The 27,587-nt window shown below is 47.8% G+C and overlaps 1 pseudogene; it reads left to right on the top strand.

The window, feature by feature from the left end:
- Positions 1 to 23,310: 23,310 nt before the first annotated feature.
- LOC146394286 (uncharacterized) lies at positions 23,311 to 25,129 on the top strand (annotated as a pseudogene).
- The last annotated feature ends 2,458 nt before the right edge of the window (positions 25,130 to 27,587 follow it).

Below are 27,587 nucleotides of genomic sequence, written 5' to 3'. Positions count from 1 at the left end.
AGACACAATCAGTATTATGGCTAATGTTGTCCTGCCACCCCAGGAGTATTATAGCACATCACAGCAGGCAGACCAGTAATAGATAGCAAAAAATATAAAAGCCTTCTCATTCTGCCTGTGTATTGTCTTAATCTTAAGATTCCTGTCCAGATTCTTCCACAGAATAGGTCATATCAAAAGGAAAACATCTGGATTTCAAAACAGCTCTTTATATCCCAAACACTTCCAGAGTACTGGGAAATGATGTGATGCAGTAATGCGGGAATCGTGCCCTTGTCCTCTCATTCATTAACATCCCATGTGTGATTTAGATGCTTCCTTAAAGTCTCTGACCTTTATTTCAGTTTTTTCCTTCAGCAAAAGTTACGCTTGAAATATTTTGTAAATTGTTGCCTTCTCTTCTTGTTGGCATTTCCATAGCAACCTGACTTTTCTATATGTGTAGTGCTGAGAAACTTAGATTGTCCGCTTCAGTCAGGGAGATACCACCCTCTCTGTCCCTCTGTGTGTGTGTATGCGTCTTGCTCTCTGTTCTCCTGCTCCCCACTCTTCCACAGGGCTCAGATTACTGTGGGAGGACGGAATGTATGAATGGATGGCCCTTCATGCACAACATCTGTGCACCCAGAGCGCACGCACACACACACACGCACACGCACGCACGCACGCGCACGCGCGCACACTCACGCACGCACACACACACACACACACTCACACGCGCACACACACACGCACACACACGCACACGCACACACACACACACACACACACACAAATACCCTTGTACTTGCTCATTCACAAATATCTGAACGAGCCTGTCACTGGTCCTCGTCAAACACAGGGAAGAAACCAAGAGAGAGCTGGAGATTTGTAAAAAATGTTGGAATCACCATCCAATTGAGAAGCTCTATTGTCAAATTCACTGATGGCTGAAGCAGAGAGCTGCAGACCTGAGGGTTGAATATTGATAAGGATAAGAGGGCAGTAAAAAGCAAGAGGAATACCTTTCCTGGTCTGGATGGTTTAAGATGGCCTAAAGAAACTAAGATGTTAGTAAACCACAGGGAAGTGTGTTTTCATGGCTGTTGCTGTTGTTACATGTTTCTGTATCCACTGAAGATGACTCTCTGTGACCTGTACTCTACAGGTTATGGCATAATATAAGCTTACTGCACTGAACAGCAACCCTATTTATATATATCAAATTGGTCATTTCCCTACTTCCCTTATTGGACTGTAAATGTTTTATTCATCAACATATTTATGTATTTTTTGCTGGAAGCCTTGTGGCACTCCACAAATCTGCACATCAGACACAACAAGAGGTGAGATTACTCACAGGTTTGCTACATTAAGGGTTTAATTTGGAGCTTTCCCAGTGTTTACTGCTTTAAGTTAAACGTTCAACATCCGAAATAACTTCTAATTCAGCTGTAATCATATAAAATGTGAAAATTTTAATGAAATTAGCTTTTAAATCTTTAAATAATAAGTATTATATACTGGACAGACATTTGCACAAATGAATAATTCACTTCTTTATGTAATCATGTGTATTCATATTTTGCCACAAATACCTAAGGTCATGAAAGAAATGTACAAGTTGGATTCACTGTAGTTGTAGTACAACCTCCAGGATGGTCAGTCCAGGATGGTCAGTCCAGGATAGGAGTTAACTACTGTTTATTGTTGTTCAGTGGAGCTTTATCGCAGAGATCTGTTTGTCTTCAAGTGTAAGTCTGCAGAGAATGCTGTTACTATGTGTGTATCTGAGAGTGTGCATTGCATAGCAGCTTCCCTCCACAACCTCCTCTACGTCAACCTAGTCGTTTCTTTGGCACAGTTTTGGTTTTGTGTGCTAAGGCTGAAGACTTAATACAGACCAAACATTTAACACAACGGAGATAGAGAGACAATGAGGATTGTGAACGGCCTAAGGCCTACTTTTGTGAGTCCACTAGGGTTCACTTTGGTGTAAGTAATATCAGTGTGATCATCAGGCAATGGGCACAAGGGTGTGTCTGGACCTCCACATGTCTGACCAAAGCAACTTTACAACTACACTGACTCTCTCTCTGCTGCCACAGTGCACACTGAAAAAACAAGCATGTGAGCCTGAATTTAACAGTGAGCCCTGCAAGCACTTACTTCACTGAGAAAAATGCCCTTCACCCAGTACCCTGTTGTTGTCACATATGCTCCGAGACCTTGATGACATAGCTCTGACATGTGCTGAAGGAAGCATCAGCACTGACTTTTTTCCTCCAAGTATATTTAACATAATCCTGTGGAAAACCAAACATGACTAAAGTGTACTGCACACATAAAAATCTAATAGAGTCAAGTATGGTCTGTAATCCATTATCACTAATTTATGTATGAAAAGGATTCTTCTCTGAAGCTCAGTTTTCAGGTGAACACAGTAGTAAAATCCTGCTTTATCCAGTTAAGGTAACTGTTAGAGTCCAAACACAATCTTGAAACATTAATGCATGCTTTTGTAACCTTGTCTTGTTTACTGCACTTGTTTACTTGTTTACTGCCTCCGTTGCTCATCTGTTGTCATGTTCCGTGGGAGTGTCTGGGGTTTTTCCCACTCTGTGTTGGGATTGTTTACAAAATACATTTTGGGGCATGTATTCTGCAATCTGTAGTGGAATACATTTTAAAAGTAACCTTCCCATCACTGATTACAACAAAGGATCCATACTCACCTCGCTTGCCTGCGTGCCCTCCTGCCCTCCTGCCCTTCATGACTACCCTGGACACTCTTCAGAAACTCTGGAAACGGACCCCCTTCTCTCACAGTGCTGGTTCCCTGCTGTGAACACTCCCACGGTTACCCTCCCCAAAGCAACTCACTCTCAACCTGCAAGTAAGCAAATTCCTTACCAGTCAATACTCACCACTAGTCCTCCATTCACTTTCCCATCCGGTAACCGCTTTCTGCTCTGCAGAGTTCCCATTCCGTCATCCTTGTTAGTGTCGCCCCGTGATTAGTCATTCTCTGTTCACGATCCTCACAGCTCCCAGTGCTCTGTTGGCGTCCCTTGTACCAAGTCATGTTCTATCTAACTCAGTGTTCTTGCTTGTAATAATAATAATGGATTGCATTTATATAGCACTTTTCAAGACCCTCAAAGCGCTGAAAATAAAAGTCTTGTAAATGGTTAATCGAGTGTTGAGTCTGCATTTGGGTCTGCGTCTTGCATGACCTGTTTGCTTGCACGAGATAAAAATCAAGTGGAAGCGTTTTGCACTAGCTATAGGTGTCATGAACCAAGAGCATTTCGCTTCATTTTCAGCTTCACTGGCTGGTAGTTTGCTTATGAATTAATTTTTAAAATCCTTTTATTTGTCTTTAAGACTCTTAATGGTTGTGCCTCATTTTTATCTGTCTGAACTGTTGCACCTGTTACGGGTCCCAAGGATGAAGACCACGATGACAAATATGTTACCTGTAAAAGCAGGTGGAGAGCAGAGTAAGGAAGACACGATGCATCTCTGCTTTCCTTCAGAACGTGTCTGAGTCTGATTTATTTCACACAAATAAATGCTATATAAACACTAAACATGAGCTTTCAATATACTGTTCAGCTGGTTCCTCATTCACATCAATTACATTTACTTATTTCACAACCTCAGTGAAATATACTCTCTTTAACTGGTTCAGTTTCTCAAATTCACACTTCTTGTTACATGTTACATTCCTTTATCATATCAATAAACACATCACATTGTCTTCTGCAGTGTCTTACTGGCTAAACAGTTATATTCAATAACAGCATTGGTAAATACGTCACATTTGTTTCTTTCAGTAATTTACTGGCAAAATCACTATTTAGTGCATCATGAAACCCAGCTTGCTTAATTAACCTGTGAATGCCTCTGTTAACTACACAGAGTTGCTCAGAGTGCTTGTGTTACACTAACTAACCTACTCAGTCACTTTAACATAACTATTAACATTCACATCTCACAGAACTGATTTGATTGGAACATTACAACACGTTTGCACAGAGCATAGGAGCGCACTGACTCTGCTTCACGAGTGCTCCACCTAACGAGCGGGCTCGCGGTGCGGCTGCGCGGGACACTCCTCTGGTTTCTTCTGTGTTTACATATAAATAACTCGGGCGGACCGCCTTAACTCTCTCATTCACATTAACGTGGGTAACCATGGTAACAATAAACAACATTTTCAGTGCGAGCACCATTTACCGACCTGTAAAAGCAGGTGAAGAGCAGAGTAAGGAAGACACGATGCGTCTCTGCTTTCCTCCAGAACGTGTCTGAGGAAGTAGCGGAAGGTGGGCTCCACTTACTGCACCCCGAAACCCCGGAGCAACCACCAAAGTTCCACCCTCACTGCTTTCTAACATAAAATGAATCCCTGTTACATGGATTTTCTATCCTTTTAAAGAAACTGAAAATAAATACATATAGTAATGAAAAATGTCCCGTTACATGAGTGTTTTACACAAAATAATATTAATGTGGTCATTCCCTCACAGGGGTGCCACACGCTCCCCTACAACAAAAGTGGCTCCTGACGCTTGAAACAAATTTGCACTTACAAGTCTCTGTATTCTTATCAAATCGCACACAGTGCATAATCAAAACCCTTAAATTAAAACTTCAAGCACTTAGGAATGTTTGGTTCTCTAGGATTAGGTAACCACCATAGTTTAGGGCTCCTTCTTAATAACTACATATGGGGTAGAGAAGAGAGATATATGGGAACTGGACGACCGGTGGGCCTTGGAATGAAGATAAGCTTGGTTGTGGGGCCCACAGGGCGGCCGAAGGCACGAGGTAAGTATCTACCATGTTTACAGTGGGCCGTGACTGGTATGTTGGATGACCTAGAGATGAATAGGTGAGCATTTGGCCAGGATGCCTCTGTCGGATGGATCGCCTCAGTGGGGCAGGTGAGTTTGACGGAGAGTCTGCTGCCTGCTCATTACAACACTCATGTCGAGGTGACTTGGGTTCTACTTCTGACTGAGGCAAGTTAAGGGCTGCCGAACTGTCACTCCCCTCGTGGTCATACTGGTGAGTCTCAACTTCATCTCCATTCTCAGGTGCCATGGGACCCTCTCTTCCTAATCGACCTCCCTCGTGGGCTCCAGCCATCTCTGACAGATTCTCAACAATGTCCTTGGCATCTGTCACAGGTGTCCTTCGTCCTGGCTCTTCAAGATCCCTTGGGCTCAGAAAAGATCCTCCTTCAAACTGAGCCTGCGTCTGCCTCCCCGGTTCCAATCTGTCCTGGCTGACAGCCTGTTTCTCGGAAGGGACGGTTGTTCTGAACTTAGCCTGGGGTGGTGGTACCCTCAGCCAGTAGCCTCTGCCCGGCTCATCATCTGAATCAGAGGTCTCAGCATTTTCTATCCGTCCTTCCCTGTCTTTACCCCTCACTCGAGCATTGGTCTGTTTGTGTGTCGATCTTAAGGTTAGTTTAGTTGGTCGTGGTGGGAACTCTACTGGCAAATCATTGACCAATAGGAGCAGGGTCCGAGTTCTTCCCTGGTCATTACCCTCTGGATGGACCACATACACTGGGTTATTCGAAACCTGTTCCTTGACCACATATATCCTGTTCTCTCAGTAGGAGCGTAATTTGCCGGGTCAACCACGCTCGCCTAAGTTCCTCACCAACACTCTGTCCCCTGGTTTCAGTACCACTCCCCTCACCTTCTGATCATAGTACGACTTCCCCTTAGCACTAGCCGAGAGGCTATATTTGGTGGCAATCTGATAGGCCTCTGTCATTCTCTTACACCACTTTTCAGCATACCCCCTGTGCGACACTGGTTCAGTTTCCTCAACCAGGCTGAACAAAAGATCCACCGGAAGGTGGGGGTGACAGCCAAAAATCAAGAAATGTGGGGAATAACCAGTGGACTCATGACGAGTACAGTTATACGCGTGTACAACCTGTGGGAGATGATCTTTCCATGTTTCCTTTTCTTTGTCTGTCATGGTACGCAACATCTGCAGCAAGGTGCGGTTGAATCGTTCTGCGGGATTACTCTGGGGGTGGTATGGGGATGTCTGAGAATGACCAACCCCTGAGAGCTGCCCAAGAGTTCAGAAGAGCTCATTTTCGAACTCTCGCCCCTGATCGTGATGGAGTTTGTTGGGGAACCCGAAGCGAGGTATAAAATCATTGTAGATCGGCTGCAGTCCACCCGGATTTGTTCTTGGTCGGGTAGGCCTGAGCGAACCGTGTAAAGTGGTCGACCACCACCAAAATGTATTCATACCCGCCTTTGCTTTTCTCAAGATGTAGGGTAGTCTATACAGACAAGTTCAAGCGGTGAGTTGGACTTCAGGTTGCCCATGGGTGCACGCACATGAACTGTGGGTTTCTTTTTATTTAATGCAACAGCATTTCTTAGTGACGTAGTCCTCTACGCACCTCTTCATGTGAGGCCAATAGACCCTCTCTCGTGCGAGATGAAGGACCCTCTCAGTACTTCATGACCCATCTGGTCGTGAAGATGTTTCAATACCATAGGCTGGTACAGGAGAGGTAGGACTAGTTGTTTCCGTTCGGGTGTTCGTCTGTACAAGATTCCATTTTCAAGGTGTAATCGGTCCCACTCGCGGAGGAGTTTACAAGCAGATCCTTCTAACGACCTCCTGATACTCTCACTGAGTCTGACATTAGACTCTTTAAGTCTGATGACCTCCTTCATCGTAGGGTCATCCCTTTGTGCCTGCATCAGGTCATCAGGTTTTACTTCCTGGAGAGCCGCGCCTGGCTGCAGCATGACGTCGTGAGAGGAAGCCAAAAGGTCAGCCGCCCACGCAACTTCTTTCTGCTGGGCTACTCTTGCTCCCTCCCAAGCTGCTCTTACCACCTCCTGTGACAACTCTTCGGTACACACTGACGCGAGGTTGTTCACACCCAGAGGAATGCGGGACAGCGTGTCAGCATCTATGTTTGTTTTTCCTGGCCTGTATTTGATGCTAAATCGGAAATCTGACAATTCCCCGACCCATCGATGACCGACTGCGTTCAGTTTAGCTGTGCTCATGATATACGTAAGCGAGTTATTGTCTGTGTAAATGATGAAGTGTGGTGCGTAGAACAGATAATCTCTGAACTTTTCGCACACTGCCCATTTAAGAGCCAGGAACTCCAACTTGCTACTGTGCAGGTGGTAGTTCCGTTCAGCAGGCAACAGGGTTTGTGACCCATAGCCAATGACGCGCAACTTCCTGCCCTGCTGTTGGTAGAGCACAGCGCCCAGTCCCTGCTCGGATGCATCAGTGTGCAAAACAAAGGGGTGGTCAAAGTCTGGATATGCTAGCACTGGAGGATGGACTAGCATGTCGACCAGTTGTTCCAGTACCCTCTGATGCTCAGGAGTCCAGTCTAAGGGCGCCCTCGATGGCATTTGGGGCCCTTTGGTTTTACTCTGACGTCCATGAGTGGGCCGTTCTGAAGACTTGCTCTGGAGTAGCTCGTACAGTGGCTGAGCTATCCTCGAAAAGTTCTGTATGAAAGAGCGATAGTAGCTAAGGAAGCCCAGGACCCGTCTAAGATCACCTACTGTCTGTGGTGACTTGGTCTTCAGCCTCCAGATCCTTTGGGTCAATCCTGACCCCCTCAGCGCTAACTAAGCGCCCCACATAACGAACTTCTGCTTTAAAAAGCTCACACTTCTCAGGCCGCAGCTTCACACCATGGACCTGTAGGACCTGAAGCACTTTGCGGACCACCTCAACATGGGTTTCAAAAGACTGTGAGTAACAGAGGATGTCGTCAAGGTATGGTACGCAACAATCATCCCTCAGTGAACCTAAGATCTCTTCCATACTTCTCTGGAAGGTGGCGGGTGCATTAGTGAGCCCGAACGGGATTCTCACCCATTTGTATGGGCCCCAGGGTGTGGTGAAGGCGGTGAGATGGCGGGAGCCTTCATCCACAAACCCCTGGTGGTAAGCCTTGCCTTGATCAAGGATGCTGAACCAGGAGTATCCCCCTAAGGTGTCAAGCAGGTCGCGTATCCGAGGTAGTGGATGTCAGTCCGGAACTGTTTTCTGGTTCAATAGACGGTAGTCTATGCAAAGACGGAGTAAACCGTCTTTCTTCCGTACACACACGATGGGAGCAGCATAAGAGGACTTGGATCTTACTATCCATCCCTTCACCAGGAGGTGTTGCACGTACTCTTTAACCTCCCTTAGCAGCAGCTTAGGTATGGAAGTATATGCTCTCTGCACTGGTATGTCATCCTTTAGGTTTATCACCATTTTCAGATCAGGATTACAACCAATATCATTCCCATCCCTCGCAAAGGCCCTGCACTCATCGAAAACATTCTCTCAACAATCTCTTTTTGTTCCTCCTCCAAATGTTTAGGTTCACTGGCGGATGCCATGACGTTGGGAGAGGTTCAGCTGGCTCCACCGTTACCTCGCGAACTGTTACGGTAGGTGGGGACTCATTTGGGGCCTCGGCCTCCACAATACGTTCAACCGGCTGTAAGGTGCCCAGGGCCGTCTTCCTCATCAAGGTGATATCATGTTTGGTGTCGTTACTCAGAGCAATGGTGACGTATGGCTTAGCTGGATTCTGTATTTCAACTAACCCTGTCCAGACATCCAACTGCTCTAGGGCCTGATTACCCTCATCAGCCTCAAACAGCACCAAACAATCGGACGGATTCATGGTTGATGGAACCCGGCACTTTACCCAGGTGGCCTGTCCAGCAGGGATAATCACATCCCTTTCACCTGTTCTCAAGCGCCCTTGTGTCAAGTTTGGCTCTACTGTCTGGATGAAGCTTACGACCACCTCAGCTTTCTCAGGGGGAAGACAGATGGCATTACACAGCAAGGTAACAAGAGTAGGTATCAACCGCTCTGGTTGCCCCTCAATGATCTGTTCCAAGACATTGAAACCGATCAATGGTTTGTCCATTGGCAAGGTACTGACGAGGACCGGAGTACTGACGGAGAGGCTGGGGTCTTCACCCCCCGGTAAGTTGATCATGATGGGTACCCAGCCATCAAATGGTATGGTTTCCCCATTGACTGCGCACACTTTCAACTCATCAATTTCCTCGATGATCTCTGACAGAGGTCGCATGACTAAGTCAGGCAAGTATCTGTCTTTCCAATCTCGACTTATAATGCTAACTTGAGCACCTGTGTCAAGTAGTGCTTTCACTGCTAAGCCATTCAAATTACACTGTATGAGAGCTTTCTTACCGATTAGCTTAGCAACTGCCCCACGTTTAGTATGGGGTGCCATAACACCAGACGTAGCGAGTGCCTCACCCTGCTGCCAGTTAACTACTTCTGATGTGACTGGTGAGGGGAGACTGGGTTTGCTACTGTTAAGGCTAGGTTGGGTCCTCACCTCCCTTAAGCGCTCACTGTGGGGCTCTCTTTTGGACTCGGTCACTGGGCGGTTCTGTTCAACACAGTTTGGACACCCAAAGATTTTGTCTTTTCTGTTTCTTGACCTGTTTAATGAGTATGGGTTCACTAGGTCTGAGGGTTGTGCTAGAGTCTGTTGTCTCATCGCCTCAACCAGCCCAGCGAGCTCATTAACTTTAGCTGTGAGTTCTTTAATCGGGTCAGTCTTGGTCGTGTCAATTGGTCGGTCTTGCTTATTACATTCCTGGATGGTGTTGAGCTCAGACTGAGCACTATGTGCGCTAGTTGTGTTCTGTCAACGGGACGAGCCTATTCTCTTTTGCCTCTCACTTTCCTCGCTAGTGATTCTCATTATGTGGCACAAGATTGTTTCATCACTCACCTCTCCACTTGACAACAGAGGTTTTAACTCTCGCCTAATGTCACAGTGCTTATACCCAAGCCCCTGGTAGACCGAGTGCAAGAAAACATCCTGAACAGTAGCTGGACTGTACTTTATGCCTGCATCAGACATTTTGGATGTGAAGAGGACCCGCTGCTTCAACCCTATCACCCGGTAGAGAAACTGCTGTGGTGTCTCACTCTCATCTTGTCTGGCACACATTAATTCCTGAAAGAGTTCTGTACTATTTTTCTCTCTCAGGTGGGCCTGGAGGAACCCCTTCAGTTCAAGTACAGTCAAATCGTCTTTATTGATTAACATATCTTTAAAAGTTCCAGGCTTTATTATCATGAGCACTCCACGAACTATCTCTGCGTCAGGGAAGCCTTCTCTAATCCCCTCATCCATCTGTTTGCAAATGTTGTTGTAGCTAATGTCAGATGAATGGTCACCAACTCTAAATTCTCTTCTCTGGAGATAAGAGAGGTCTCTCAGAGAGATCATCCCCTCACGAGTGGGCTGGGACCTTGGCTGCCCGGGTGGGTTGGGTTGAAGTGGGTTGCTCTGTGTTAGGTTAGCTTGAACTAGCAAACCCGTTGGCTGTCGAGGTGACTCTTCAGTGGGGACCATTACACTTTGTCTTAGTCTTTTACCAAGCTCCTCATAGCTATTTAACATCTCCTGCAGCTCGGCGTTAGTGATATCAGGGATAGAGCTGGCTAGGCCAGTCGGACTAGTTGTACCGACAACTGGCAGCCGGTTAACCATGTTAGCTATCGTGGTCACCGGAACAGGCTGTGTAGGACTATCACCCATGCCACTTGAGGGGCGAGCTGGTTGCACAGTTTGTGTAACTGTCTGTGTAACTGGTGAATCTACATCCTCACTATCATCACATACTTGTCGATTTTCAATCACATCATCAATGAAGTCCTTTAACATTAGCAAGTCCACCATCCCACCATCTTCTGCCTCAAGCAATGGCTTACTGTACATGAAAGAACTGATGTGGTCAAAGCAGCCCTCCTGGTCTGTCGCGTCGAGCCCTGGCTGACCCGGGCCTGCTGGACTCACCTTCTTAGCGACCTTGTAGAGTTCTCCCACTGACAGGGTGAGTAGGCTTCTCCTAATGTCCCACACTAGGCTCTTCCTCTCGCCCTCAGCCATGGCTGCAACTCCTTGCTGTCCCTCTCAATGGGCCACTCAGCACGACGATGGATCAGTCTCGGCTCCAACTCTCAGCTCGCTCAGCCGGCATCAGCTTGCATCCTGTTCCCAGATGTCATTTATGGATCAGCCCCGACCGCAAGGTGGCGCCGATCCCGGACAAGCCCCAAAGATTTGTTACGGGTCCCAAGGATGAAGACCACGATGACAAATATGCTACCTGTAAAAGCAGGTGAAGAGCAGAGTAAGGAAGACACGATGCATCTCTGCTTTCCTCCAGAACGTGTCTGAGGAAGCAGCGGAAGGTGGACTCCACTTACTGCACCCCGAAACCCCGGAGCAACCACCAAAGTTCCGCCCTCACTGCTTTCTAGCATAAAATAAATCCCTGTTACATGGATTTTCTATCCTTTTAAAGAAACTGAAAATAAATACATATAGTAATGAAAAATGTCCCGTTACATGAGTGTTTTACACAAAATAATATTAATGTGGTCATTCCCTCACAGGGGTGCCACACACCTAGATGTCCCATCAAATTCTATCAGGTCATCAGACCTGATGCTTTTGCTTGTTCCAAAGACATAAGGCAAACATGGCCTTAAGTTACTTTTTACATCTTCCTTTATTCTTAAACTTCTAAAGCTCTTGCCTTGTAGCCTTTTTTTTTGTCGTTCATGTTGGTGTTATTGTACAAAGTCGTATGGTCTGAGCTGTCAGATCTACACTCAGAAGTACACCTTACTAGTGGCAGCTGGACCCTCTCTTGCCTTCAGAACTGTTTTTACGGCATATATTCATGAAAAATTCCTCAGAAATTTTGCTCCATAGATTTATGGACTGCACATCCATGATGCCCATCTCCTGTTGAGCACATCACAAAGGTGCTTTGTGATGTGATCTGGAGGCCATTTGAGTTCAGTGAGGTACTTAAATTCAATTCAGTTCAGTTTTATTTATACAGCACCAAATCGTAACAACAGTCTCCTTAAGGTCAAGACTAGAGCAGGAAGATATGGCCAAAAATATATATCACAATATATATTTGAAAATTTGCGATAACGATATAACTGACGATATAATTTCTGCGAGACAAAATACAACTCCACAACTTTACTAGCGCAAAAAAACCCCATCCATTTATTTTCACTTAAACAAGCAGCTGTTTTTATGTGCATTAAAGCTATATAAACATTTAACGGTGCAAATGCAAATTCCTTGCTGAAAGTGTAACCAAAAGGCATTTCCAGTAGAAATGAGCTGACATATCCTGAGCATAACCATGTATAAAATCCACTGAAGTTAAAAAGAGGAGCTTTGCAACATTAAAGTGCAGTGTGCCAAATAAAAAAGTCAAATACGTATTTTTCGAACAAAAAATTGCATGGGATTATAAAACACATTAAGCGAAACAAAGCAGTCAGATAAATCAAACTTTATTCAACTCTCATTCTTCTTGCTTCCTCCACTTCTGTACCATTGATTCATTAATGCTGTATTCTACCACAGCTGCTCTATTCCCATGTTGTTGCAGTATATTAATGACTAACCTCGTATTGTGGATGGATTATCTCAGTTGTTCTCCTGACTGAAGTTTGGTCCATTTACAGCATCCTGCCATGCGATTGCATTTGTCTCTAACCATCAGGAACCTTCACGTTAACTTTTATCGAGTGGAAAAGTGTTAGCGTTCATCCTCCAGCTTCACTGTTTATGTTATGCTAACATAGCTGTGTCGCTAGCGATCACGTAGCACATCATTATATACCAGCTAGCCCAACTTCAGTAACCCTACAAACGTCACTGCTGTTTAGTTTCCTGTCTTCATTTATGTTGGAAGTGACAGCAGAGCTGTACGTTTGAATTTTTTCAGAAATCTCTCAGTCAGAACATGCTATATCATGCTTAGGTAACTAGCGAAACTAGCGAGCTAACTTCCGCTAACTTCCTGCTAACTTCTAACTCTGTTAAATGTAATAAATTCTGTTTTCATGGATGCCTGGATGTTAAACTTCATAGTTACACCTGGTAAAGCAGCAATGCTGATCGTTTTATTAAAGATGAAAGAATTCAGACAGTTTTTAACTCTCAGTGATGCTGCAGTGTTCGATTGACTCTGCGACCTGAAGGGGGCCTGAAGCGGTTGGATTTTAGGACCCAGACTACTCCCAGATTTACGAGCACCTTAGTCCAACAAATACGGCAATAACGACGGCCCCCTTGCATGTTCTACAAAAAAATGTGCTTTGTTGTGTATCTGACGGACAAACACCAAACCAGTTAAGTTGCACCATTTTTAAAAACCAATTCTGGTTCATCCGTTTCACTCAACGATCCGCTTTCTCCCTTCTCATTCTCTGTCGCAGCTGTGCTTTTTCGGCCATGTGCGCATGAAAACAAAGGCACTGTGCATGCGCGTTTTACCCATATTCTATCTCAATATTTCATTTTCTTATCGTTGCCTAATATTGTACCGGTATTACCGTGAATGGTATAATATGGCCCAGCCCTAGTCAAGACCCTGCAGTAATACAGAGAAACCTGAACAATTAGACGACCCCCTATAAGCAAGAACTCTGGCGACTGTGGGAAGGAAAAACTCCAGGTTCAGGGAGGGTGCATTTGCTGCAGCCAGTAAGGGGTGAGGGGAGGGAGACAAGACTAAAAACATACTGTGGACGAGATTCAGAGATTAAGAATAACTAATAAATAAATGCAGAGAGGTGAATAAACACATGGTGAGTGAAAAGGGGTGAGAGGAGAAGGAGAATGGCTCAATGCATCATGGGAATCCCCCAACAGCTTAGACCTATTGCAGAGTAACCAAGGGAGGATTCAGGGTCAACTGATCCAGTCCTAACTATATGCTTTATCAAAAGGAAAGTTTGAAGCCTAATCTTAAAAGTAGAGACGGTGTCTGTCTCTCGAATCCAAACTGGAAGCTGGTTCCACAAAAGAGGGGCCTGAAAACTGAAGCCTCTGCTTCCCATTCTACTTTTAAATACTCTAGGAACAACAAGTAAGCCTGCAGTGTGAGAGCAAAGTGCTCTAATGGGGTGACACCATACTATGAGGTCTTTACAATAAGATGGATCCTGAATATTCATACCCTTGTATGTGATGAGATTTTGAATTCAATTCTGGATTTAACAAGTAGCCAGTGAAGAGAAGCCAATATAGGAGAAATAAGCTCTCTCTTTCTAGTCCCCGTCAGTACTCTTGCTGCAGCATTTAGGATCAGCTGAAAGTTTTTTTTTTTTTTTAGGCAGTCTTTAGGACATCCTGATAATAAGAAATTGCAGTAGTATAGAAGTAATAAATGCATGAACTCGTTTTTCAGCATCACTGTGACACAGGCTATTTCTAATTTTTGGCATAATACCCAAATGCAAGAAAGCACTCCTACATATTTGTTTAGTATGTGCATCGAAGGACATATCCTGGTCAAAAATGACTCCTAGATTCCTCTGGAGGCCAAAGTAATGCCATCCAAAGTAAGCATCTGGTTAGATACCATATTGCTAAGAATTTTAGGGCCTCGTTCAAGAAATCAGTTTAAAACCAGAGATAATTTGAGCTTTGTGGCATGGTGTGTTATCCTGCTGGAAACCACCAAGCCATTACTGTTGACAGAAAGGATACACCGTGGTCATACAGGGATGGACATGGTCAGCAACAATACTCTTGTAGGCTGTGGTGTTTAGAAAATCCAGAGTTAGTAAGATTATTATCATTTCATCATTCATTGTTTCTTTTACAACTGCTGTTATGTAAATCGTCCATAAACTGGAAAATGCAGTAACATGACATGCAAATATGCCTGAAATTGCATGCCATGAACCATGCCATGATGTTTCAGATGTCTATTCAATAATAAGTTGTGATCAGCACATATTTGAAAATCAGCATTGTTCAGAACCCTTGATTTAGACTGGGCAGTTGTTTAAAGGAAAGTGTTACATAAATATGGCCGTAATAATCACAAAAGTCAGAACTTAGGTAGTTTCCAACTTCTGTAAGTGTCACCCCTCCTTTCCTCATCTGACCACATCCTGCATGGTTCCTTCACCCCTGATAGCCGTTATCTGGAAGGAATTGTGTGAAACCAGTGGTGTGATAGGGAGGCGGTGGTTAAATGTATACTTCTTTATTAAAACTTTAAATGCCCTCCCTTAGGACCAGAAATAAAGAGCTGGTACAGAGGTCAGATCAATACTGATTACAGTTTTTCTTAATTGCTAAAACACATTTCTTGAAACTTCCACCCATTTTCTCAAAACCTTAAACACAAATCCAAAAATTGTAACTACATTCACAAAACCCCAGACTTTTCTGTCAAAATCAAACTGTTACCTCAAAATCAGTTATCCTGTGTTCAAAAACAAACATTGTCTTCACATCATAAACACAGCAAGTAAAAATATATTCACCACAGAACATTTGTTAGGCACTACATCAAATAATTGAAGGCAAAGAATCCAGGGCATTAAGTGTATTTAACAAAAATTACAGTGATTAGAATGATACGAAGTGCAGAATGTAGATAACAAAAAATCAAGAAAATTACAAAACCTAAATGAAAAGCACATTAATGTAAGCACATCATCATGTCTTTGGGCGAGGTCTGTCCAGAGGACTTCATCCAAATCACAGGCAATAGTCTCCTTTGCCAGACTATGTGGGAACCCCCCCCCCCAGTTACCTATGGCTGCACAAAGGGTACCATTGCCAGTATGTTGGCCAGGGACTTCCACAATGGCACATTGACCAGTTGTGTTCCTCCTTTTTGCCAGATAGAACCCTGCTTCAGCTCTGCAACTACTAGCCTACAGTAACAGTAGGCCTATGGGCATACTTTTACTGGGTTGGGTTGAACTCTTTGATCTGCTTCCCTCATTGTCATTCCATGAACAAGACATGGTGTACAATACTTGCCCGAATTTCATAAGTAATGACTTTTCTTGGTCATCCTCCCCCCTCGAACTGACTTTTATCCTGCCCAGTTGTTCTGATCGCATCATTAAACAAACGTGTGTTCAATTGTGAGTTGCTGTGTGTAAAAGATGACAGCTGTGTTGGAATTGTGTTCACATTTTGCTGCCAGTGTTTATAGTTTTGCAATACAAGTGTGAAATGTGTTTAAGGTTTTGTGTATGCATTTCGCAAATTGTGTCTAAGTACCTGAACAGTGATTAAGGTTTGGCGAAAAGAGTGTTTTATTGGAAAAATAAGTTTAGGCCACTGAGAATTTGGTTTAGAGAATGGAGTTTACAGTTTTTCTGCATTCCTAAAACACTAATCTATTTCCAAAATAAAATATGACTGTTCTGATGGGAGTATTTGTTACAACACTGGTTTAATCTTAAACACCCTCAATACTACTACAGTGGCAATAACCTTTCGCAAATTCCACCAGATTGGCTACACTCCTTGTGACAAAAGTGTATGTAGAGCTACTGGGAGCTTTCTGCTCAGCCTTCGTGGTTTTGGTAAATGGTGCAGACTATTCTAGCATGCAGTAACCCCAAACCCCAGACTTTTTTCATTTCTTAGCTACATAGATGCAGACAGCATCCACCAGGATTCAACAGAGGAACTCTTTGGCAAAACATATTTGGATGGAAGTTTACAGGTCAGCTTATCATGTGCTCTCCTACCTCTTGACAGAGGCAGCTGAATCAATGGTGTGGTGGGGGATCCCCTATCCATGAAGACATGTGTGGTCCCTTCATCATTCTGTTTTCCCTCCCCCTCCATGATACTGTAGCTTAGGCTCCCCTCCAACAATCAGGTCCTTCATGGAGGCCATAATGACAAAATGAAAGCCAGTTGTGTGTCTGTGGAGGTTTTAATGAGTTTCAGAACTGCTGTGGAAATGCTGGCTGTCCAAACACACAGTGGTGCTGCTGAAACACAAAGAAACTAATGGGAGGCTTGTAAGATTGTTCCAGGAGATCTGTTGTAGCTTTGTGAATTTTGCCTTTGATAGTAACTGTACTGATGATGGGGATGCCAGCAGAATTCATGTTCCTGAGTTTGTGTCTTTTTGAGCAGGTCTTTGCCTTTGAGTGAAGGATTCGAGTATGTAGCCTGATGTGCTTGTTTGCAGTTCTCCAGATAAACAGCAGAAGTGGGCTTGAAGAGCAAAGGGAGGGGAACACATGAGTAGCACAGACAATGGTTACTGTGGTGAGGTTCATTGTTTTTAAAACTCTCTTTATTTGCAATAGGAATAGGTTCTTTGTATACTATGCCTTCTATGGTCTCAGTGGCAGGGGCTAAGTTAAAAGGGACCGACTGCACTAAAGCCCACATTTCCTGTAGTTACAATGATTTCTGCTCTGGGGACATACACTGCTAAAACATGTAGATGATGCTCTTCCAAGCTCTGTGTAGGACCAATGCACTTAGATGTAACTTCTGTATACAAAGACAGTAGTTAAATATAATATCTGCACCGTCCTCTTTCATTTCCTGTTCCAAAGGAATTGGAAGTGCTGTCATTTTTATTGTCACACCAATAGAGCACTTGGCTCTCAAATGGGATTCATAGTCCTGCAAATGTGTCCGTCTATGTACATTTTTTGGTCGGACAGAGGGGGGAGGGGGGAGAGGGGTTTTCACCCATGCAAGACCCACTGGTGTGCAATCCTTAAACATCCCGATTGCGCGTCACTGGAAGTGGATGACATATATACGGCTGCCCAATGGTTGACATGTGGGCTGGAATAGAGCAGGGAGTGATATTGGAGTTCACTGAGAATTGGAAAACCACGAAAAAACTTCAAAGATGAAAAAATAAAGCATAAAAAGCACAGATAGTTGTTGCAGTGACATTTTTCATTGTTTTAAAGTTCAGTTTCTCTTCAGCTCTTTGTATGCCAGAACTTCACTCTCCTTCGTGGGATGAGCAAGTGTGACCCATAGACTGGTAGTGACATTTTGTACACAGACAAGCATGCCCTGAAGCAGGCAACGGAAACGCTCTCTCTGCTTTACCATAAATTCCGCTTACTTGTGGTTCCTAGGATATTTAAAAGTAGAATGGGAAGCTGAGCCTTCCCCTTTCAGGGCCCTTTTATGTGGGACCAGCTCCCATTTTGGATTCAGGAAACAGACACCCATACTTTATGATTAGGCTTAAAACTTTCCTTAAACCCTCACTTAGTTTCACTGCAATAGGTTTAGGCTGCTAGAGGCTTCCCATGGTGCTTCCCACTGTTGCAAAGTGCTTGCTCTTAGGGGGTTGTATAAATATTAAATATAATACAAAAAGTGCTTAAGGGGACACGGTGACATCGTGGTTAGCACTGTTGCCACACAGCAAGACCACCATCAGGCTGCGGTCTTTCAGTGTGGAGTTTGCATGTTCTCCCCGTGTTTGTGTGGGTTCTCCCCAGTTACTCCAGCTTCCTCCCACAGTCCAAACACATGCAGTTAGTAGGGATAGGTTAATTGATCAATACAAATTGCCCATAGGTGTGAATGTGGGAGTGAATGTGAGTGTGAATGGATGTCTGTCTCTGTGTGTTAGCCCTGCGACAGACTGGCTACCTGTCCAGGGTGTACCCCGCCTCTCGCCCTATGACAGCTGGGATAGGCTCCAGCACCCCCTGCGACCCTGAAAAGCGGAAGCGAATGGAAGGAAGTGCTTAAGTGACTGTTGTGTTATCTGGCAGTATAAAAACTAAACTGAAACGAACGTGTTGGCATGAGCTTTCCAGCAGTCATAGTACAGATCAAACACACAGGCGCAAATACAGCAAATTATGTCAATGTCATGGTCCGTGGTCCTGTGTCTGTGGAATGCGTGATGCTCGGGTAGCCACACCCCCGGGCTGGGCCATCACCGGCACACCTGCTCTCCATCGCGGTGATTACATGAAGAGCTACTTAACCCGGCGCTGACGGATGCTCCACGCCAGTCCGTTAATCACCTCACAGTGGTAACTAGACTTCCACGAAAGCATGCATTCACTTCTGGTTGGAACTGTGTTTAATCCGCCTACTTGTGTCCAGGTTTCGACCCGGCGTTCGGCGTCTGCCACCTGCCTGTCCTCCGGCTCAACTGGATCACTCGGTGCATCATCTGGACCCATTCACTATCTCCACGGACTTCCTGCTCACGGACTGCCACACTTCCCTCCCGAGCTCCCACGGTCCCGCTCTATCGTAAGCCCCCTACTCTAACTCAGTCCTGATGTGTTTTCCCCGCTTCCCGGCTCCCTAGTAATCCTCTCCCCTTTCTATTGCAGCCTCCCACGGTCCCGATTCCGGCTTCCTCGTGTCATTGTTTCCCCGGGTTTTTAGTTCCTTGTTTTGCTCCCTAGTTTTCCCGGGTCGCCTTTCGTTATTATAATAAAGTGTCTTTTCTGCTAGCGCTGGGTCTGCATCTGGATCCTTTTGTGCACGTGCGCCGCGGCACATGACAGTCAAAATAATGTCCAAAAGCATCAGTATGAGGGGCAGTAGTGTAAAGCTTTCCATTTATCGGCACAGAATATTCAGCACAATATAAAATAACAGCTTGACTGACTAAGGGTTATTAAAGAGCAGTTTTTCTTCAAATTCAATCATTATGTGCCACAGTGTCCTGGTGGCTAGAGAAGTAGGGGGCCGACTATATCTCGCTATGCCCCCTGTGGCAGGGTGTGGCTTGGGCGTGGCTGCAGGGGAGGCTGACACACACTGGAGCTCCATCAGTTCATCACGCCTCCCCCTGTATAAAATATGCCGGGACCTGAGGTTGTTGTTGTTGTTGTTATTTGTGTGACTGTTGGCTAAAAAGCTGCGGCCGAGTGTGTTGGAGTATACAGCAACTGAGTAAGATAAGATAAGATAAAATAAGATAAGATAAGATAACCTTTATTAGTCCCACACGTGGGGAATTTGTTTTGTTACAGCAGAAAGTGGACAGTGCAAAGTTACATAGAAAAATTAGAAAAAAAACCCCACTGGAATAAGATAAGAATAAGATACTGTACACAACTGTACACAATAGAATAAAATAGAATACAAATGCTATATACAATTGAGTATAATACAACAATGCCAGAAAATAGTATTGCACTTAGTGTTATTGCTATTGCCCTTTCCTGCAGAGGGCTTAAGAATTATGAGTCCAGTCCAGTTTATTGTTCAGATGAACACCAAGGTACCTGTAGCAGTCCACAGTCTCAATGTCCATACCTTGGATGTTTAGTGGTTGCAGTGGAGGGTGTTTGTGCCTGCGGAAGTCTACCACCAGCTTCTTGGTTTTACTGGTGTTGATCTGGAGGTCGTTCTGCTGGCACCAGTCCACAAAACCATGGGTCAGTTCTTTGTACTCCCTGTCATCCCCATCAGTGATGAAGCCAACTATTGCAGAGTCGTCAGAGAACTTCTGCAGGAAGCACTGGGTGGAGTTGTGGGAGAAATCTGCAGTGTAGATGGTGAAGAGGAACGGGGCCCGTCCGGCCTTCGTCTGTTGTTCCCGCTGGGGGTTCTGGAGAACCGCACCAGCCTTTGTTTGTCTGTGCTGGAGGGACCCAGGGGCCTGTCCAACCGTCTGTTCCTGCTGGGGGTTCTGGAGAACCGCTCCAGCCATCTTCTGTCTCCGCTGGAGGGTCCGAGAGGCCCGTTCAGCCTTCTGTCTCTGCTGGAGGGTCCGGGGAGCCGCGTCAGCCGTCTGTTCCCGCTGGAGGATCCGAGGAACCGCGTCAGCCGTCTGTTCCCGCTGGAGGGTCCGAGGAACCGCTTCAGTTGTCTCCCGTCTCCGCTGGAGGGTCTGAGGAGCCTGTCCAGCCATCTGTTCCTGCTGGAAGGTCAGAGGGGCCCGTACAGCCTTCGTCTGTCTCCGCTGGAGGGTCCGAGGGACCAGTCCAGCCTTCTGTCTCCGCTGGGGATCCGAGGGGCCCCTCCAGCCTTCTGTCTCCGCTGTAGGGTCCGAGGGGCCCGTTGAGGCCTTCTGTCTTCACTGGAGGGTCCGAGGGGCCCATTCAGTTGTCTCCCGTCTCCGCTGGAGGGTCTGAGGAGCCTGTCCAGCCATCTGTTCCTGCTGGAAGGTCAGAGGGGCCCGTCCGGCCTTCGTCTGTCTCCGCTGGAGGGTCCGAGGGACCAGTCCAGCCTTCTGTCTCCACTGGGGATCCGAGGGGCCCCTCCAGCCTTCTGTCTCCGCTGTAGGGTCCGAGGGGCCCGTTGAGGCCTTCTGTCTTCACTGGAGGGTCCGAGGGGCCCATTCAGCCTTCTGCCTTCACTGGAGGGTCCGAGGGGCCCGTTCAGCAACCTGCCTCCGCTGGAGGGTCCGAGGGGCCCGTCCAGCCTTCGTCTGCCTCCGCTGGAGGGTCCGAGTGGCCCGTCCAGCAACCTGCCTCCGCTGGAGGGTCCGAAGGGCCCGTCCAGCCTTTGTCTGCCTCCGCTGGAGGGTCCCGTCCAGCAACCTGCCTCCGCTGGAGGGTCTGAGGGGCCCGTCCAGCAACCTGCCTCCGCTGGAGGGTCCGAGGGGCCCATCCAGCAACCTGCCTCCGCTGGAGGGTCCGAGTGGCCTGTCCAGCAACCTGCCTCCGCTGGAGGGTCCGAGTGGCCCGTTCAGCAACCTGCCTCCGCTGGAGGGTCCGAGGGGCCCGTCCGGCCTTCGTCTGTCTCCGCTGTAGGGTCCGAGGGGCCCGTTGAGGCCTTCTGTCTTCACTGGAGGGGCCGAGGGGCCCATTCAGCCTTCTGCCTTCACTGGAGGGTCCGAGGGGCCCGCTCAGCAACCTGCCTCCGCTGGAGGGTCCAAGGGGCCCGTCCAGCCTTCGTCTGCCTCCGCTGGAGGGTCCGAGTGGCCCGTCCAGCAACCTTCCTCCGCTGGAGGGTCCGAAGGGCCCGTCCAGCCTTTGTCTGCCTCCGCTGGAGGGTCCCGTCCAGCAACCTGCCTCCGCTGGAGGGTCCGAGGGGCCCGTCCAGCAACCTGCCTCCGCTGGAGGGTCCGAGTGGCCCGTCCAGCAACCTGCCTCCGCTGGAGGGTCCGAGTGGCCCGTCCAGCAACCTGCCTCCCCTGGAGGGTCCGAGTGGCCCGTCCAGCAACTTGCCTCCACTGGAGGTGAAGAGGAACGGAGCCAGAACCGTTCCCTGTGGGGCCCCCGTACTGCAGACGACCCTGTCCGACACACAGCCCTGAATTCTCACATACTGTGGTCGGTTAGTGACGTAGTCCAGAATCCATGTAGTGAGGTGATGGTCCACTCCTGAGTTCTCCAGCTTGTTCTTCAGGACCATGGGAAGAATGGCGTTAAAGGCACTGGAGAAATCAAAGAACTTGATTCTCACAGTGCTCCCAGCGGTCTCCAGGTGAGAGAGGGAACGATGCACGAGGTGAATGACGGCATCATCCACTCCGATGGTAGGCAAACTGAAGTGGGTCCAGTGATGAGCTCACCAGGTGCTGAAACTGAGCCAGGACCAGCCGCTCCAGGGTCTTCATCAGGTGGGATGTCAGAGCCACCGGCCTATAGCTGTTGAGGTCCTTTGGACGTGGAGTCTTTGGCACTGGTACAACACAGGAGGTTTTCCAGAGCTGTGGGACTCTCCCCAGTCTCAGGCTCAGATTGAAGAGGTGCTCCATCACCCCACACAGTTGATCTGCGCAGGACCTGACGACCCTTGAGCTGATGCCATCTGGACCCGCCTGGGTGCTGATAGCACAAAAGTTCACATAGTTCAGGTGGCCGGCCCGGAGGTTGCTAACACAGGAGCCCAGAGTAAAACGGTTCAGGGGGTCGGCCATGCAGAAGGCAGTGGTGACGTGGAAACTGTTCTGGAGGTTGACCCGGAGGTCGCCAGTTCACTAATCTATCACAAAGCCCTCTTGGAGGTTGGCCGCATGGAAGACGGTGGCGACATGGGCAGAACAAATGAGGGTGAGGATGAGGGAGGATGAGGCTGGACCAGGCGAGGCTGAGGATGAGGCTGCAGCAGACGAGGAGGATGCTGCTGCAGATGAGGAGGATGCTGCTGCAGACGAAGAGGATGCTGCAGTCGAGGATGATGCTGCAGCAGCAGACGAGGAGGATGCTGCTGCAGACGAGGAGGATGCTGCAGACGAGGATGATGCTGCAGACAAGGTTGTGGAACCCATAGGTGATCGCGCTGCAGGCGACGGTGATGGCTGGAGCGGCTCCTCGGACCCTCCAGCGAAGGCTGAAAGCTGAAGTGGCTCTTCTGTTATGAAACAGCTGTGTGCAGGAAGGAAAAGGACCCAAGGTGCAGACTCCAGAGACAAACGTAAAGTCAAAAAACAGCTTTAATGCTGAACTGAAAGTAACAAACTTCCAAAGTACAAACATTAATGCAGGCAGGCAAACAAAACACACAGCCGTTTCATAACAGAAGGTCGCGACCAGAGTATGGACCCAGCAGACTCCGTGTGGTATCGGCGACCCGCAGTATCTGCCTTCCTCAAGGAGAGGGTGAGGCAGGAGGCTAAGCATGCCCGGGAGCTCGAGTCACCCTTCTATGGGTCACGTTTGGCTTGGGGAGGGCCCCCCAGCCTCCAGACTGGCATGGCTAAGGCCGAGCCGGCGCCTATGCCTCGGGCGATCAGATTGAGCACGTGCTCATTCTCTCCGGACACTACACCTCCACCTCCACCCCTGGATTACCAGTCCAACAAGAGGCTGGAGCAGCGGAGGAAGAAGGATCATGCAACAGCAGACATTGGACTTACTCCGCTACAGTCTTTTGCTCTCTTTATGGGACTGCAGCGTTCTGAGCTTCACAAACTCTCTGCTTCCTCATCGCAGCCCGATCCGTTGGAAGATTTGCAGCCCAGTTTGCCACCTCCCACTTCCCGGAGAAGGCGGCGCTCACGGCATCACCACTCTGTCTCTGCGGAGCAACTCCCAGTGGTGAGTTATAATGACTGCTTTCGTTCTGCTCCCTCTGAGCTGGGAAAAGACAATCATACGAACACTGCTAAAACCAAGACTGAAAAGACGGTTAAACATGGTGGGAAAGGGTCGACACCTATTTTAGATGAGCCGGTTTTCATTGAGCCTGCTCCTTTGTCTACCATCTACTACCATCTTTACAACAGTCAATACATCTGAAACTTCTGTCCATAGCTCACACATTAGCTCACTTATCAGTTCAGCCACCTGTTCCTGCTGTAGGGTCCAAGGGGCCCGTCCGGCCTTCGTCTGTTGTTCCCGCTGGGGGTTCTGGAGAACCGCACCAGCCTTTGTTTGTCTCTGCTGGAGGGACCCAGGGGCCTGTCCAACCGTCTGTTCCTGCTGGGGGTTCTGGAGAACCGCTCCAGCCATCTTCTGTCTCCGCTGGAGGGTCCGAGAGGCCTGTTCAGCCTTCTGTCTCTGCTGGAGGGTCCTGGGAACCGCGTCAGCCGTCTGTTCCCGCTGGAGGGTCCGAGGAACCGCTTCAGTTGTCTCCCGTCTCCGCTGGAGGGTCTGAGGAGCCTGTCCAGCCATCTGTTCCTGCTGGAAGGTCAGAGGGGCCCGTCCGGCCTTCGTCTGTCTCCGCTGGAGGGTCCGAGGGGCCCGTCCAGCCTTCGTCTGCCTCCGCTGGAGGGTCCGAGTGGCCCGTCCAGCAACCTGCCTCCGCTGGAGGGTCCGAAGGGCCCGTCCAGCCTTTGTCTGCCTCCGCTGGAGGGTCCCGTCCAGCAACCTGCCTCCGCTGGAGGGTCCGAGGGGCCCGTCCAGCAACCTGCCTCCGCTGGAGGGTCCGAGGGGCCCATCCAGCAACCTGCCTCCGCTGGAGGGTCCAAGGGGCCCATCCAGTCTTTGTCGCCTGCAGTGCCACCATCTGCGGCTCCCACGCGGTTGCCTGCAGCGCCACTTCCTGCAGTTTCCACACTGCTGCCTGCAGTGCCACCACCTGTTCCGTTGCCTGCGGTTGCCATGCTGGCATCTGGTCCTGCTTCGTCTGTGCCTGAGGCCTTCACACGGGCTGGTTGCGCTTTGTCTACGCCGGAGGTCTCAGCACCGTCTGGCCCTGCCTCACCTCGTCCTGTCCGGCCACTTTCCAGGCCGATGGCTGGACGTCATCGCCATCGTGGATGCCATCGTGGACGCCCTCCTGAACGGTGTCGTTCTGTGCTGTCTTCCGTGGTGTGCTGCCTTCCGCGCAGCTGGCCTCCGGACCTGCTCAGTTGCCTCCGGACCTGCTCAGTCCCCGTCACCGCCGTTGCTTTTCACATGGTCGGCCTCCTGAACTGCCCGGGTTTGGACTTTTGTGCTGTCAACCTCCAGGCTGGCCCCCTGAACTTTTTTCGGAACTGTTTTCCTGGCCGCCTGCACCTTTTTCTTTTTTGTTTGTTTGGTTGTTTTGAGTTGTTTTCTGGGCTTCTGTGTTTTTTTTCTGTGTTTGCTGTTTTGGTTTCTGGCTCCTTGTGTTTCGTTTGTTTCCCATTCCCTGATTGCTCCCTCTGTGTATTTAAGCCCTGTGTTTCTCTCTGTTCATGTCACGATCTACCCTTATCTACCCTCATCTTGCTGTGTGTTCTGTCTGCGTAAGCTTATTTTGTATTCTCAGTTTTGTTACCCTTTTGAGTTCAGCGTTAAAGCTGTTTAAGTTCACGTTACATCTTCCGACCCTCCAGCGAGAACAATCACAGAACCAGCAGGCACGTGGGCCTCTGGCACACATCAAGCAAACTGCAGCTGCACAGAGCACTTCTTTAACGAAGTCCAGACGCTTTTCTTTACAAGCTCCTTAGACTCCCCAGTCCCATGCATACATTCCAACTCTCCCAACTTTTCCAGGAGAATCCCGAATCTCAGTGCCCCTCCCGAAAATCTCCCGCAGCCACCATTCTCCCGAATTTCTCCTGATTTTCCACCCGGACAACAAAAAATGAGAAACCATATCCCAGAATTCATAGCGCGGCCCAGCCAATTCCAGTTTCCAACAATGGAGGCAGCTACTTGTTTTTAATATTACTCTTATTACTCTTTTTGAGTCGCAAAATAAACTTTTAGCATATTTTCAGGCGAGAATGTAACTAAATAAACGTCAAACAGAAAACTGATTAAACAGAAGTGTGAGATGGTCGAGAATCTACACCATCTTCCGGTTATATTTAGATATCAAGGAGTAGACGGCAGAGTTTCACTCCACCGAGAGAGCTTGTGACGTAATTCTGAAGGCTAGACCCAGCCCACTTAGACCACGAAGGCCGGGTCCGGAGGTGGATGCAGCCTCTGAATTTGGACAGCCCCGGTTGGGGGACAGTAATAACGGTGACATTTAACTTACTTTAAATAAATAATTTTAAATAAATAAACACTGTAAAATTCAAGTTTTTTATATATGTATATGTATATGTATACCTACCTGAGGTTACCTATTCTGAGGTCTCAAGGTTGGCAAGTATGGTCCCATGTCTTTGTTTCCCCTAGTCAAGTCCGTGTCTGTCATGTTTCCTGTTTTACTCTGAAAGTCTGTGTCCTAGGTCAGTCTAATCAAACAATCCTAGTTTGAGTTTTTTTTTTTGTATTGCTAAGTTTGTCTTGCCAGCAAATAAAGCTGCCTTCTTAAGTTAATGTTTTGTCTTGGAGTCCTGCACTTGGGTCCAGCCACTGTCAGCCGCACAGCTCATCGTGACAGAAGGATGCAACCACAATATGGACCCACCGGACTCAGCTCACCTCGAGAGAGAGGTGGACCTTGCTCGCATCCTCGGACTGATGAGTCGCATTAGCCATGCCTCGGATTTGCGGACATTTTCAGTCGGACTGAGTGCAATAAAAGCAATGTTTAAAAGAAATCCTCACCTGCACCAGCTCTCCATGTCTTCGGAATTCAGCCGTTCGCTGATCCAGGCTAAGGAGGCAGTCCAAGCCTGGGAGCTAGCCCAATTCATCTTCACCTCCTCATCCACACGCCTCAGTCACAGTAAGCAAGCCCTCTCACGCCCCACTGCAGCAGCAGCAGTCGCAGCATCATACTCCTTCCTCCCTTACGCTTGGTTCCGACCACCCCTCAACTGCCTCATGCCTGGCATGAATGTGGTCGGAGGATGATGGGCCGGTCACTGTTGCTCTGACACCCTCTGTTTCCTCTGCCGCTCCCGTTTCCAGGAGAAACTGGCGTTATCATCATCGCCCTACCTTCGGGTGAGGGCAACTGTGACCCTGTCGACTCCAGCACCCATTTCAGTTCCTCGGGGGGAAAGAAGAGCTAGCTACTGCACCTACACCGGCTCCCAGAGTAAAGGCAGCCCGAACCCAGCTCGTCCCTGCACCCGTGTCTGTTCCTTGGGTGGGGATGGCTGGTGCTCAGCTAGGCCCAGTACCCGTTCCTGTTCCTGTTCCCCGGAGGAGAGCTGCTGAGAGTTGGTTACCTGCTCAGTCACGAGTTCAACAACCACCACTACCACCAGCACAACCATCATCACGACCACCATTACAACTTCTGTTTCAGTCATGTGCCCAGCCGGTAGCTCAGCTATTAGTTCAACCATCAATTCAGCTTCCTGTGGATGGATGGCATAATTGTTTATGTCAAATTTACACTATTTTTTGGTAATAGTGTTGTATAGCAAATGCAGAAATAAATGTTTTAAGAAGAGCAAATATAAGTTGGTGTTCTAAAGAATATGATTGGTTCCTTGCAGGACACCAGGAAAGATGAGCCCTCCGTAACAGATGGTGTGGTCACCTGCAGATTC

Source organism: Perissodus microlepis, chromosome 1 (assembly GCF_051167445.1).
Source record: "Perissodus microlepis isolate ML-2025 ecotype Zambia chromosome 1, ASM5116744v1, whole genome shotgun sequence".
Taxonomy (NCBI): Eukaryota; Metazoa; Chordata; class Actinopteri; order Cichliformes; family Cichlidae; genus Perissodus; species Perissodus microlepis.
This window is presented reverse-complemented; position numbering and strand designations above follow the sequence as displayed.